Consider the following 12,964-nt stretch of genomic DNA (forward strand, 5'->3'; position numbering starts at 1 on the left):
ATCCCTCCTTGGGCAGCAGAGCTGGTGGCAAGGGGCTGAGGAGGAAGGGCACAGGGATCTCTGGCACAGGGCTCACTCCCCTGGGCAGCCTCAGAGCACATGTACAGTGAGTCAGGGCTTTGGAAGGAGCTGGAAAAATGCATTTCCCACCCTCATGGGTGGAATGGTGGAGGGATGGAGAGCTGCCTGGGAACAGAAGGAAGGAATGGTGGTTGCCATACTGTCCTTTCCTTTGCTGCCCTCCTGCCCTTCCCTCTAAGCTTTTGCTCTTGTTCAGAACTTCCTGTGGGACTGAAGGAGGGAGAGACCACACAGTTGCATGTTGACCTTCTAGGTGGAGCTGGGCACGTAACAGCCAACTGTGAGCTCATCTTTCACTTCCCCAAGAGCTTTGGGCAAGGCAGGCCACTTCCAGCCAGCATCTACCCAGTGGATGTGGGATGCTGGCAGAATCCGTTACTGTGCTAGTACGAGTCATTATCCAATTGTCTCCGTGTGTTCCCAGCACCTCACTATCTGAACACCTCCTGGTAGTGCCTTGAGCAATTCAACTAGTCTCTGCTTCGTGTTTTCTCATCCAGTTTCCCAGGAGAAGTGAATGCAGGAGAGCTGGGGAGGGGAAAGCTGATGGTTTGGTTTCCGTTTATTTATTACCAGCTGGTGACTGCACAGGTTTGTGTTTGTGTCAGGAAAAAACCACGCTGGGGAGACGTCCCTCACCCTTGGAGCCAGCCCTCCTGGAGAAGCTCTTTTCCTGGATTCTGTTTGGAGGCACCATCAGGCTTTCATCTACTTGCAGAAACCCCCGTGGTGCCACAGAGCCAAGCTGCCCACACAGCCCTCGCCACGGGCCGAGCGTGTCCGAGAGAGCCCAAGCCCTGGAGTGCCTTCAAAACAAGGGGCAAGGCCTTGTCCTCATTTGCTTCTCTGCAGGGAGCCAGGATGAGATCCAGGAGGCTGGTCGTGGTGCTGGATGTTCCTGGGAGACTGTGGCTGAAGAGCTCAGATGTGACTTCAGGCTCTCTGAAGCTTTTCTCTCTGCCAACAAACTTTTGCTCGAATCACTCTCATCCAGATGTTGCTCTTGGCCAAGCACTGGCCCATGTTGACAGCAGTCATGTGGTGAAGCAGGAAACCTCTTGCAGACAGGCTGGGGCTTGAATCCATCTTATCTGAGCAGTTTGCCTTCAAGCTGCTTTTGGTGCTGGAGCAGGTCCGTGGAGAGAAAGGGTCTTTGTGTGAGTGTTGTGGGGGAAGCGCAGGTTCCTGTGGTGGTTTGGGTGGATCCCACCAGGAAGGCCTCCAAGCATCTCTCACATCCCCTGGATCCATGCCACCTTGCAGGCAAGAGAGCAGTACTGCACACTCTTTCATGAGCAGCCAGTGGGATGGATGCAACAGACTGCTTTGATTATTTTTAGGCTCAGTCTCCTTCAGGCACATCTGTTCCTACACAGGCTTTGCACCATTAGCCAGGAGCAAGAGGCCAGAGCTGGAGGACAGACATCTTTGCTGATCACACCAAGAGGCCTGTGAGAAACCAGACCTCCAGAGCTCGTGCAATCAGTGTTCCCAGGCTGAGCCTTTGCCATCATGGGAAGCAGAACCTCGTCCATCCTTCACGTGTTCCCACCTTCCTGCCGTGTCCCAAGAGGTGTTTGCTGAAAGCAGCCAGCTGGGATAGGTGTCCTGAAACAAGATCTCACTGCTCCTGAGACATCCAGGTGTCTGTGCAAACAGGGATGCCAGTATGGCCCCTTCATAATAAACCAAGTCAGCAGAGCTTTTCCCACTGACTCTTCCAGGAGCTCCCCAGGGTCACCTTCTGCTGTCGTAGTGCAGAAGGCAGTGAGTAAAAAGGTTCTCATTACAGCCAGAAGTACTCTTTCAGCCCTTTTCACCTTCCTCTGTTATGTTCCCCAGTCTGCCCACATCCTCCACACCCATAGCCAACCCTTTCCATTGACATCTAGGTGAGCTTCTCCCTCCACAGCCTGCACTCCCCTCACACTGCTCCGAGCTCAGTCTGTACAGGAAGGGCGTTTCAGAGGCTGTGCTGAGAGAGCAACAGCTCCCAGGGTTTGTGTTCATCCTGTGTCTAGAGCATCAGGCTGTAGGAGACTCCTCCACAGGTCCTGTGAGGAGCCACTTGAGAAGCTGAAGTCTCAGCACCTCACATCACTTTAATCTTCCTTTTTAGTTCCCAGTGGATCCGATTAGGCTGACAAAGAAACGAAAGCTGCCAAAGCACTTGATGTAAGCAGAGGCTGGGCAAAATGAGGCTGGAGGGGATGGAGTGCACAGTTTCTTTGTGAAGGTTTCCAACATGCCCTCATCTGATAGGCAGAAGTGGCTTGTTACTGAGAAATAGGCAGAAGCCCCAGCAGTTACCTGCTGACATGTCACTAATTTTCATTCCAGAACATCAGCAGAACTGTCACAAGCCAAATAGTTCCGTCAAGACTGGACCAAGTGAGCTCTAGGTGCTCAAGTGACCTCAGTGAGGTCAAAGACTCAAGGAAAGGTCCATGGTCCACTGGGAAAAGGACTTGCAAAAGAGAGCAGCAGTGGGACCAAACCTGATCTCCTCTGGTCTGAGTCCTCTGGTGCTGGCAGCAACCCAATGCAAGCTCTAGAGAGTCAGTGTGGTCCCCAGATGCTGTATAAGCTGCAGATTATGGATGATACCTGCAGGTTGTGGTGGCCCACAGCAGAGGAATGTCATTTGCTGGGCACGTAGCAGCTTTGTGGTGCATCAGGGAGTCCGGGATGTGCTTCCAGGATTTCATCCAAAGCAGCAGGTTGCATTTTGACCCTCAGTTGTAGACACTTCTCTGATGAAATGGAAGATAAACCAGGGCTGAGGTGTTAATTCAGACCCAGGGGAGGAAGGTGACACACTGTGGAAATGAAGACTAGCATGATGGAGAGAGGATGCAGTAAGTCACCTGTCTCACCCCAGCCTCTCGTTCTGTGGTGGTATTTTGTTGGAAAGGGTTATTGTTAGATCTCACTGTGTAAATTATCAGTCTAAATATCCCCTGACTCACACTGCAAATGCTACTGAGGGAGTCAGAGGACTGTCAGTACAAAGCACAGCCCGGGCCAGATCCCCAGAGAAATCACTGCAGGGTCTGATTGACCTTTACTTTCCTTTGGGCTTCTTACAGATAGACTTCCAAGCAAACCCACTTGTCTGGGCTCCTATATTCAGAGACAAGTAGCTCTGAGAGATGGTGCTGCCCTTCCACAGAGAGGTCCTGGGACCAATCTCTCCATTAACTGTAGAAGAAAGCTACAACACTCTCACTGACAACTGTGCCAGGTGAGACTGATGCCACGAGCACCACGAGCAGCATGGACTGCTTCCCTTTCCCTCTCCCATGTCCCTTCTTGGTCACTAGGATGCATTATTTGTCTGGAGTATGTGCTAATGTGTGAGCAGTGAATTAGGCCTGTGGTAAGGGTTGTGACTGAGATCCTCACACCTCGACATGGAACAGATGTCAGAAGGGGTTTTTGCTTTATTCTTGCTACTGCCAGGATGAAATTCAATGAATCCAGTGTGTGGAAAGTCAGGAAGAAAGCTCTCTGTGACACAGCAGGGAACTTGCATGATTCTTTTGGCTGAGCCAGCAGCAAGATAAAGCTGGGAAAGTCTCTGTTTCGTGATAGAAAGGATCTTGAGACCATATTCCCTACTTGCTCAAGGCTGATGTGTTCCTTGGGGTTGTGCTGAGCCAGCTTGAGTAGCCCTCAAACACATCATGTTTGTACAGCAGCAGGTTTTTACACCTAGGGAGCATGTTACAGACCCCAGGGAGATCATCCTCTGAGCCACAGTTAACTCACTGCTTCACCAGAAGGCAAGTCTTGCTCTGTCTGCTCTGGGTTTGGCTGCTAACACAGGGCATCTCCATGCTGGTGCCTGGCCTGTGCCAGAGATATAGGGAGAGCAACAATGGCCCATGCAAGTGGCACTTGGATTTCCCAGCACCTCTGAGTCCCAGGAGATCAAAAGGATCCTTCCTTTTGCCACAGCTTGGAAACAAAGGTGTGCATCTGTGCTCTGCTTCCCCAGGCCCTTCTGGGCACTCCACATGCCTCACAGTCATGGGCCAGCTCCAGCCAGCTCTGCCGTCCTTCCCTTTGAACACCAAGGGAAGTGTCCTCCACTTCCACTTCCCCCCTTCTCATCCTTCCTCAGGGTCTCTCTCTGCTCTCCTCAGGCACAGCTCTGATCACCTTTTGGAGGTGCTGCTGAGGGGTGCTGAGGCTGGGTCCTGGGCCACATCCTCACTCAGACGGGTCTCTGGAGCCCAACCTGCCTTGACCAACCAGCTGCACCTCGAGTGATGGTGAAGGTGACAGTCCCCTATCCCAGGCTTCATGTAGGGTCTGTAATGCAGAGGTTCCTCACACTTTGCTCACTTGTCTGATCAACACCAGATGCTGATCCCTAAGGAGAAGCCTGCTCTTTCCCCTGCTGTTCAGTGCTCCATGGTTGCTGATTTCCCTGCCATGTAAAAGCTTTGGAAGATTAATGTAGAGCACAGGTTCACACCTTGTCACCAAGATGCAAAGTTTAATAAACTGTGGAGGCAAACTGTTGTCTCCTTTGCATTAATGCAGGCAAGCAGCTGGAAATAGCTCTGCAGAAGAAACTCTCAGCAGGATGCCAGACTCAGAGCACCCAGCAAGCCCCAGGCAGCTGCTTTGCTCAGCTGCAGAAGCACTTGCCTCTGGAAACAGCAACTACACTGAGGCAGCCAGGGAGGAACAGTGCCCCAGGCCAAGAGAGATAAAAGTACATGTACAATCTTGCAGGGATCTAAGAAAACATTCTTTTCACTCCCCCCCCCACCCACTTGCTTCAGCCTCCTGCATCTGCAGGGATTTTAAAGCTGAGCCCAGCCCATTTCAAGGTGTCATCAGGGTATCCGTCCCCCCATGAGCCTTCCACAGCCCCGTTGCTCTTCCTTACACTGGCCTCTGTCAGACAGGACCTTGGCTTTGGGTGCCAGCTCATCTTTTGAGGCACCTGCTTCAAGCAGCAGCTGCTGGAGCAGGGACTGTGTGGTGCAGCATCCTGGCTTTCCCTGGAGCACCCCAGTCACCACTGACAGCCAGTCCCTAGAAATGTAGCTTTATGGAACGAGAAGGGAGATAGTTTTTACCACTGGAGCATCCCTGTGCCTCTTAGAGCAATCTGATTATGTTGCCCAGCATGCCCTTTCCCCAAAACCAGACTGCTGTGCTCAGGCCTGCTCAAAAGCATCTTAATTCCCACGTATTGAGGGTGGGGAGAAGCAGAGGCAAATGATGATGGGTTATCAGCTGGCTCTGCAGCACATGTCACAGCATTTGCAGCCAGGGAGCATGGTGTAGGCTCACTCAGTGCCACAGGGCTGGCTCTCTGGGGAAGGAGGGCAGGTACACAGCAGCCAGCCCCCAGCCTGTGGGCTGCAGAGCCTCTGTTCCTATTCCCTGTACAGGATCCACCCACTGCCTTTAATGATGCAGATTACTCACTTGGATCACTCAACCCATTCTCAAAGCATGCACTTAAATCATTTCCAATCTGTTCTTTAATGATATTTGCTAGGCCTCCTTTCCATTAATGCTCCAGCTGGGAAGGGAACTAGTTCAAGAGCATCAACTAGGAAGAGTCATGCACTCTGCTGAGTGTTTTGGCTGTGGGATGGGAACACCAGCCTACACGCTGGTTTCATGGCCTACAGTTGTTCTCTGGACTTGCTTTGGCAAAATGTGCTGGAGAGCAGCTCTGCAGAGAGAGACTGGGGAGTGCTGGTTGGTGACAAACTAAATGTGAGCAGCAATCTGCCCTTGTGGGCAAGAGCCAGTGGCATCCTGGGGGATGAGGAAGAGTGTGGGAAGAGTGTGGGCAGCAGGGCCAGGGAGGTTCTGCTCCCCCTCTGCTCTGCTCTGCCCTGCTGAGGCCTCATCTGGAGTCCTGTGTCCAGTTCTGGGCTCCCCAGCTCAGGAGAGACAGGGAACTGCTGGAGAGAGGCCAGTGCAGGGACACCAAGATGCTGAGGGGATGGAACATGTGTGTGAGGAGGAAAGGCTGCGGGACCTGGGGCTGTTCAGCCTGGGGAACAGAAGCCTGAGGAGGGATCCATCAACACTTACAAGTACCTAAAGGGTGTGTGGCAGGAGGTTGGGGCAGCACTTTGTTCTGTGGTATCTAGTGACAGGACTGGGGGTGATGGGATGAAGCTGGACACAAAAAGTTGCATTTAAACATAAGGAAGCACTATTTTACTGTGAGGTGAGGGAGCCCTGGCACAGGCTGCCCAGGGAAGGTGTGGAGGCTCCTTCTCTGCAGGGCTTCAAACCCACCTGGACACGTTCCTGTGTGACCTGATCTAGGTGGGAGCTGCTTCTGCGGGGGGGTTGGACTGGATGAGCTCTAGAGATCCCTTCCAACCCCACCATTCAGTGATTCTCTGATCAGCACCATCATCTCCTCAGCTCCTCTCCCTCCTCTGGCTCTGTTCAGGGGCTCTCACATGCTGTGTGCTGAGCCACAGAGCTCCAGCTGTCCTGTATCAAGCACAGAACGCTTTGGCTGCCTGTAGGTCTGGAGAAAGTCTTGTCCACAGGCACTCTGGAAGCTCTGGCACCAGAAAGGCAAGCAGTGGATCCCACTCAGTTTTGGGTGGGTGTGTTTTTTTAAACCCCATTTTTAAAGCTGATCTTGTACGTGCTTGGCACCTGAATTGTGGTGTCTCACTGCCTGGCTTTGGCAATAATGGAAATAGCTGAAAACTCAGGTGCCAGTGGGGTGTAAATCTGGTGCAGGACGTCTGTGAGTAGCAGAGTTGCTCTGGGTTGCAGCGGTGCCTTGGTGCTACCCGCAGATCAAGTGCTGCGAGATGACTCAATCTGGGTGTCTCACCGAGTGCAGCAAGTACACAGGGCGTGCGTAAGAGTCTTGAAAGAGGCCCAGTGATCTCTGAAGGGATCAATTCATCTATGTTCAGCTTCACTGTGACAGTTCAAATGGTGGAAAAAATTACCCTCGTCTGGAAGCAGCTTGAACGTGCCACATTCCGGGCCTGAGCTGAAAAAAGGCTCCGTGAAGAATAGCTCCTGCCGAGGGAAGAGGAAGAGCCCAGATTAGTTGCAACTGTGTGAGCAGGGAGGGAGGGCTCTGGCTGTTGTTTATGAGTGATTATCATGCACAGCGTGAGGGCTCGTCGGGACAGGAGCGGCCGCCACCAGCCTTTGCGCTCGCAGGTTCTGCCGGAGCCGAGTGCCCCAGCTGAGGGGGCAAATCCTGGCTGCCTGCTGGGATCATAGAATCATAGACGGGGGCTGGAAGGGCCCTGCAGAGCTGCTCCAGCCCAAATCCCTGCTCAAGCAGGTTCCCCTGGCTCAGGGGGCACAGGAACGTGTCCAGGTGGGGTTGGGAACCTCCTGAGAAGGAGCCTCCACACCCTCCCTGGGCAGCCTGGGCCAGGGCTCCCTCAGCTCAGCACCAAAGGACTTTCTGCTCCTGGGCCAGGGGCACTGTTTGTGTTCCAGCTGATGTCCATCACCCCCAGTCCTGTCACTGGGCTACTACAGAACCAAGTGTGGCTCCATCCTCCTGACACCCATCCTTTAGGTACTTGTAAGTGTTGATGGATCCCCCTGAGCTCAGGCTTCTCTTCTCCAGGTTGAACAGCCCCAGGTCCTGCAGCCTTTCCTCCTCATACACATGTTCCATCCCCTCAGCATCTTGGGAGCCCTGTGCTGGATTCTGTGCAGAAGTTCTCTGTCAGACAGCAGCTTGCTGAAGGTGAGAGCATGCAGCATGGCCAGGCAGTGGGCACACACCCTGCTGAGGAACCAGGTTGACCTGCTTCTGATCTAGCTTGACCTGCTTCTGCAGGGGGTTTGGACTGGATGATCTCTAAAGGTCCCTTCCAAGCCCCACCATTCTATGATTCTATGATTCTTGCCTTGGAGGGGCATTTTTGGGCCACGTTGGGCTGATTTAGGAAAAACAAGTACCATGAGGCTCATGATGTAAATACAGGCTAAAAACTCTGCCATTTCCCTGCTAGGGACACTGGGAGACCACTGCCAACACAACCCCATAGGCACAGCCAATCACCCCAGCTCTGGGGTTGCCCTTTCCATGAGCATTAACTTCTGCTCCTCCCTGGGAGCTTGCTCATGCTTTGTTTTTATGGCAAGCAGGATCTGGAATATTGCATCTGGAATATTGTGTCCAGAGGGACAAGGAGCTGCTGGAGAGAGTTCAGCACCAAAGGAGTTTCTCCTCTTGGGCCAGGAGCACTGCCTGTGCTGCAGCCTGTGCCCATTACCCCCAGTGCTGTGGTGGATCTGTGGCAGCAGGAAGGATGGTTTGGCAGCAGCCATAGCACAGCCCAGCTCCCAGCACAAGGCCGTCAGGAGCAGCGGGATGGGGCACCCAGGCAAGGAGAATGCGCCTTGGCCAAGCAGGTGACATCCATCCCGTGCTGCAGGGGGCCTGTGCTGGCAAACTGGGCCCTCTGCAATCATTTGTGATGCCAGGAACACAGAGGGAGGCTGGAGGAGAGAGTTTTCTGGGTTCTGGCACACATTATTTGGCTTTGTGGAGCGTTTCTCCTGCTGCAGGCTTCAGCATTGTCTATAGGCGTGTGCTTTTCCCCCTTACAGCCGTGCAAAAACATCCCCTCCAACACTTGCTGGAAATTGGAGCAAGAAACATGGGGCAGTCTGAAAAAATATTGATGCTTTGCAATTACTTGTAGCCATCAAGAAGCTCCAAAAGGCACAATAAATTAACAGGGTGATTGTAAATATGGAGCTCATAACAAGGGGACAATTAAAACATTCCCTCTTAGTCATGCAAACAACATCTGGAGGAAGTGCAGGTGGAAGAGATCTGTCTTGCAAAGGAGGAGAGGCAAAAAGTGAAAACCCAGTGGCATATTTCTTTTGAAACCACTTCTTCCTTCGGTGTGTACGATCTGCTGGAAGGGGAGAAGGAGGAAAACACACAGTTCCCACCGAGTTTCTGCACAAACTGAGCACACAAGTGCCTTTGGAAAGCGAGCAAAGGAGTCTTGCACGTGGCAGCAGGCCTGGGAGAGGACCTGGGTTATTGTCCCTCGTGCCAGCCCATGCACTGGCACTGCAGGGCAACAGTGCTGTTTGCATGAGCACTGGAGCTGTGTGTGGCCTCTCTCACTTCTCTTTGAGTCTCCTCAGAGAGGTGTGAAATCTGAATCACAGAATCACAGCATCCCAGCATGGTAAATGGGGGTAGGAAAAGCCCTGCAGAGCTGCTCCAGCCCCAGCCCCTGCTCCAGCAGGTTCCCCTGGCTCAGGGGGCACAGGAACGTGTCCAGGTGGGTCTGGGAACCTCTCTCTGGGAGCCTCCACACCCTCCCTGGGCAGCCTGGGCCAGGGCTCCCTCAGCTCAGCACCAAAGGACTTGCTCCTCCTGAGCCAGGGGAACTGTTTGTGTTGCAGCTGATGTCCATTACCCCCAGTGCTGTCACTGGAGACCACAGAACAAAGTGTTACCCCGTCCTCCTGCCACACACCCTTTAGGCATTTAAGTGTTGCTGAGGTCCTCAGCCTTCTCCACACTAAACTGCCCCAGGTCCCACAGCCTTTCCTCATAAGGAAGATGCTCCACTCCCCTCAGCATCTTGGTGTCCCTGCACTGGCCTCTCTGCAGCAGTTCCCTGTCTCTCTTGAGCTGGGGAGCCCAGAACCGGACACAGGACTCCAGATGAGGCCTCAGCAGGGCAGAGCTGAGGGGGAGCAGAATCTCTCTCACCCTGCTGCCCACGCTGCTTTGCTGCTGAGATAAAGCTCAACATTTTCATCCCAGTTTGGTGAACATGAGAAGCCAGAGGAGAAGCTGGTGATATAATGAGGCAGCTGATGGTAGCGTTGTGATGAAGGGAACGGACCCGCCTGCGTCCCGCTCTGTCAGGCGACCGTTCCCACTTGGCTGACGTGACCTCCGGAGCGTCCTGCCGTGTGATGGGCTGGGTTGCCATGGAGACTGCTGGGATGGCATTGGTAAGCACACAGGGAGGTTATGTGCAAACACAATATAGGGGCCTTGGGAGCGTCAAAATGAAAATGAGGCAGAATGAGATTTGTGAGAAAGTGAGAGAAAAGCACCGCAGTCTGCCTCAGGAGATGGAACGGGGCCGCTGCAGGAGGAGGTGGGACAGTAACGGTGTGCCACACAGTGCTCTGTGCAGGTGGTGGATCAAGGTTGGGTTGTAGGAGCCTGATTGGCTGGTGGGTTTTGTAGTCAAGCTGTTCTCTCCCATCATTCCTTCCCTTTGCCCTCCACTTTTCTCTTTGGGTAAGAGCCTTTCCCATTTCCCTGCCAGCTGGCATTCCTTCCAGAGTCATCTTCACTCACCCCTAAGGATGATCCCTTCTGGCAGGTAATGCAAAGCCACCCTCAAGCCTCATTTGAGAGGACAAGAGCAGTCCTGGTGTGCTCTGCTCTGCTCTGGGGTTTGAGTTTGTGGTGCCTGGCTGAGGTTTAGCAGCCCTGGCACAGAACTCCAGTGTAGCAGTGGGAGCCCAGGGAGGGTGTAGGTGAGTGTGAGGTCCTGGACCAGCCTTCCTCTCTGCCCACCTTCCTGATTCCTGTGTGGGCATTTGGAGGTGGCTTTGGCACGTTCACCCCTGCTCCTTACTGCACAAAACCTTGAGTCTTATACCTAGCATCACCTTTATAGAAGGAAGGAAGGGAAGAGCCTCTTTTCTTGCCTCAAATGTTGAGTTGTTTGCAACAGGCGTGGTCCTGTTTGTGTACAGCCCCTTGCTCAAAGATGCTGTGGTCACTCTGGGGGCTGCTACCCATAATTGCCTTAGAAACAATACATAGGAGCCAGCTTAGCCAGGGTTTGATCCTGGCAGCATCCCTGCATGCTGTGGCCTCTCCTTTTCAGTGACAGCAGCACGAGGCTGCCACAGCGCCGGGCTTTGATGTGAAGGCCAGCTCCTCTCATCCAACGTGCTGCACGGCGGCAGAAGGGCTGTGAGCATTCAGCCGTGCGCCTTGACTTCTCCCCCAGAGCTGGCAGGACGAAAGCTCTGACAATTTGCAACCTTTCATATTCCATTTCCATTGTGTGCAGTCACTGGCTGCCACAAGCTCGGCGCTGCAGCGGGGCTGGAGGGTTGGGAGCAGCGTCAGTGGGTCTGTGCACCGAGAAGGGGTTGGGCTGGGAGAGATGTGAAATAGGGAGGGATTTTCCACCTTTGGCTTTGGTTTGGTTTGTGGTTTCTTTTTTCCCTGTACCCATGAAAAGCAAAAGCACCATTTCTTCCTCCCCTTCCATCTCCCAGAACCAATATACAATTCTGACAAATCAGCCCTGAATGCAAATCCAATAAAGTTAGCATAATTGCCTTTGTTATGAGGAGCTGGGAACAGGCTGCTCGGCGTGACAATCCAAATAACAAACCACTACCACACAATGCACTGGGGTGATTGCAAACCTGGCTGAGCATCCCCACCGAGATGCAGGGTGGTGGGAGCTGTTCCCCGGGGTGGGGGGCCCTGGGGCTGAGCTGAGCACCTCCTGGAAGCCTTTTTAAGCTTTTTTTTTGGCTTTATTTTTTGCAAAAGCAAGCATGCAGTGGAGGGAGGGGCAGGTTCTTTTCATATATTCATGTTTAGCAGATGAAGAAGTAAAACTGAAGCGTTTCACCATCGCAGGGAACAACGGCAGGGTCTCGCTCCTCTTTGTCTTAATTGCGTCTGGTTTTTCAAAGGTTGCACAGATGAGTATTGCAAAGAAAATACTCCAGATATTCTGCTTAGGAAACAATGCCACAAACCCAGCTCTGTCTAAGTTTCTTGTTTTCTTTCAAGGATCTGTTCTGAGAGGAAACAATTGCACTTAACGTGGATCTGAACAGCGTGATGGGAGTGAGCTGCCCAGAAACCTTGAGGTAGTGAAAGCATTTTCCCTGAGCTCCTTCCTAAGCCCCCAGCTCCTGGAGTCCTGAGAAGGCAAAAATGCAGCTTTTGTTTTAAAAAACCCCAAACACCACCCGTGCAAAGGCAAAAGCTGTGGCTTTCCTGACCATGGAAAGCCAACAACTGACACAACCCCGCTGCGATGCTCAGGAGAGCCGAGCATTCACCCTGCAGGCTGGAGGCTGTGTGCCCAGGGGTGCCAGGGCTCTCCTCCCTTCTCCCTCCCTGGGCTTTGGTCTCTTCCTTTCTCTCTGCAAAGAGTCCTGCTTCCATCCACCTCAGGAGCTCTGGGATAATTGCTTTTAGCAGGTTTCCATGTGCACCTTGGGGATGATGCGACTCGGGAATAACCCTTGTGCTTTCTCCTGCCTTTGATAAGCAGGAGGCAGAGCAGCCCCTGCACAGGAGCATCCTGAGCCTCCCATCCCGTGCCCAGCCATGCCCTGGGGAGCCAGGGACCTGGGGCTGCCTCCAGCCTGCCCAGAAACAGCTTCCCAAAGATTGTGTTTAAACAGGCCAGGCCCCAGCAAACTTTGCAAGCGCGGGAGCAGGGCTGGGGGTGCTGGAGGAGCCCAGGAAGAGCAGTTTGCTTCCTTGGGAGGAATTGATTTTCAAAGCTATTGATGTTGCTTTTGAAATGCAGCCTGCTGTTCCACAGCATTTACATTACCTTTTTTTTTCCCCCTGCACTCCTGCCTTTGTTGTTTGAACATCAAAGAAACATTGCCTTGCTCCCCTAAGAACTCGTGTCTCTCCCCTGCTATTGGGGTGTTCCCAGCCCCAGGGGGGCTGCAGCACAGTTCAGCTCCTCAGGGGGAGGCAGCAAAGCCCATGGCAAGGCCCTGAGCTGAGGATGAGCTTTGGGGACATTGAGATGTCAAGGGGGTGTTGGGACACCAAAGCAGGCACTGTGCCACCCCATCTGATGGAGGGGTTTGGGGTTTGTCCCTTCTTATCCCTGAGTGGAGTATGTTGCTC

This window comes from Colius striatus, chromosome 12 (assembly GCF_028858725.1).
Source record: "Colius striatus isolate bColStr4 chromosome 12, bColStr4.1.hap1, whole genome shotgun sequence".
Taxonomy (NCBI): domain Eukaryota; kingdom Metazoa; phylum Chordata; class Aves; order Coliiformes; family Coliidae; genus Colius; species Colius striatus.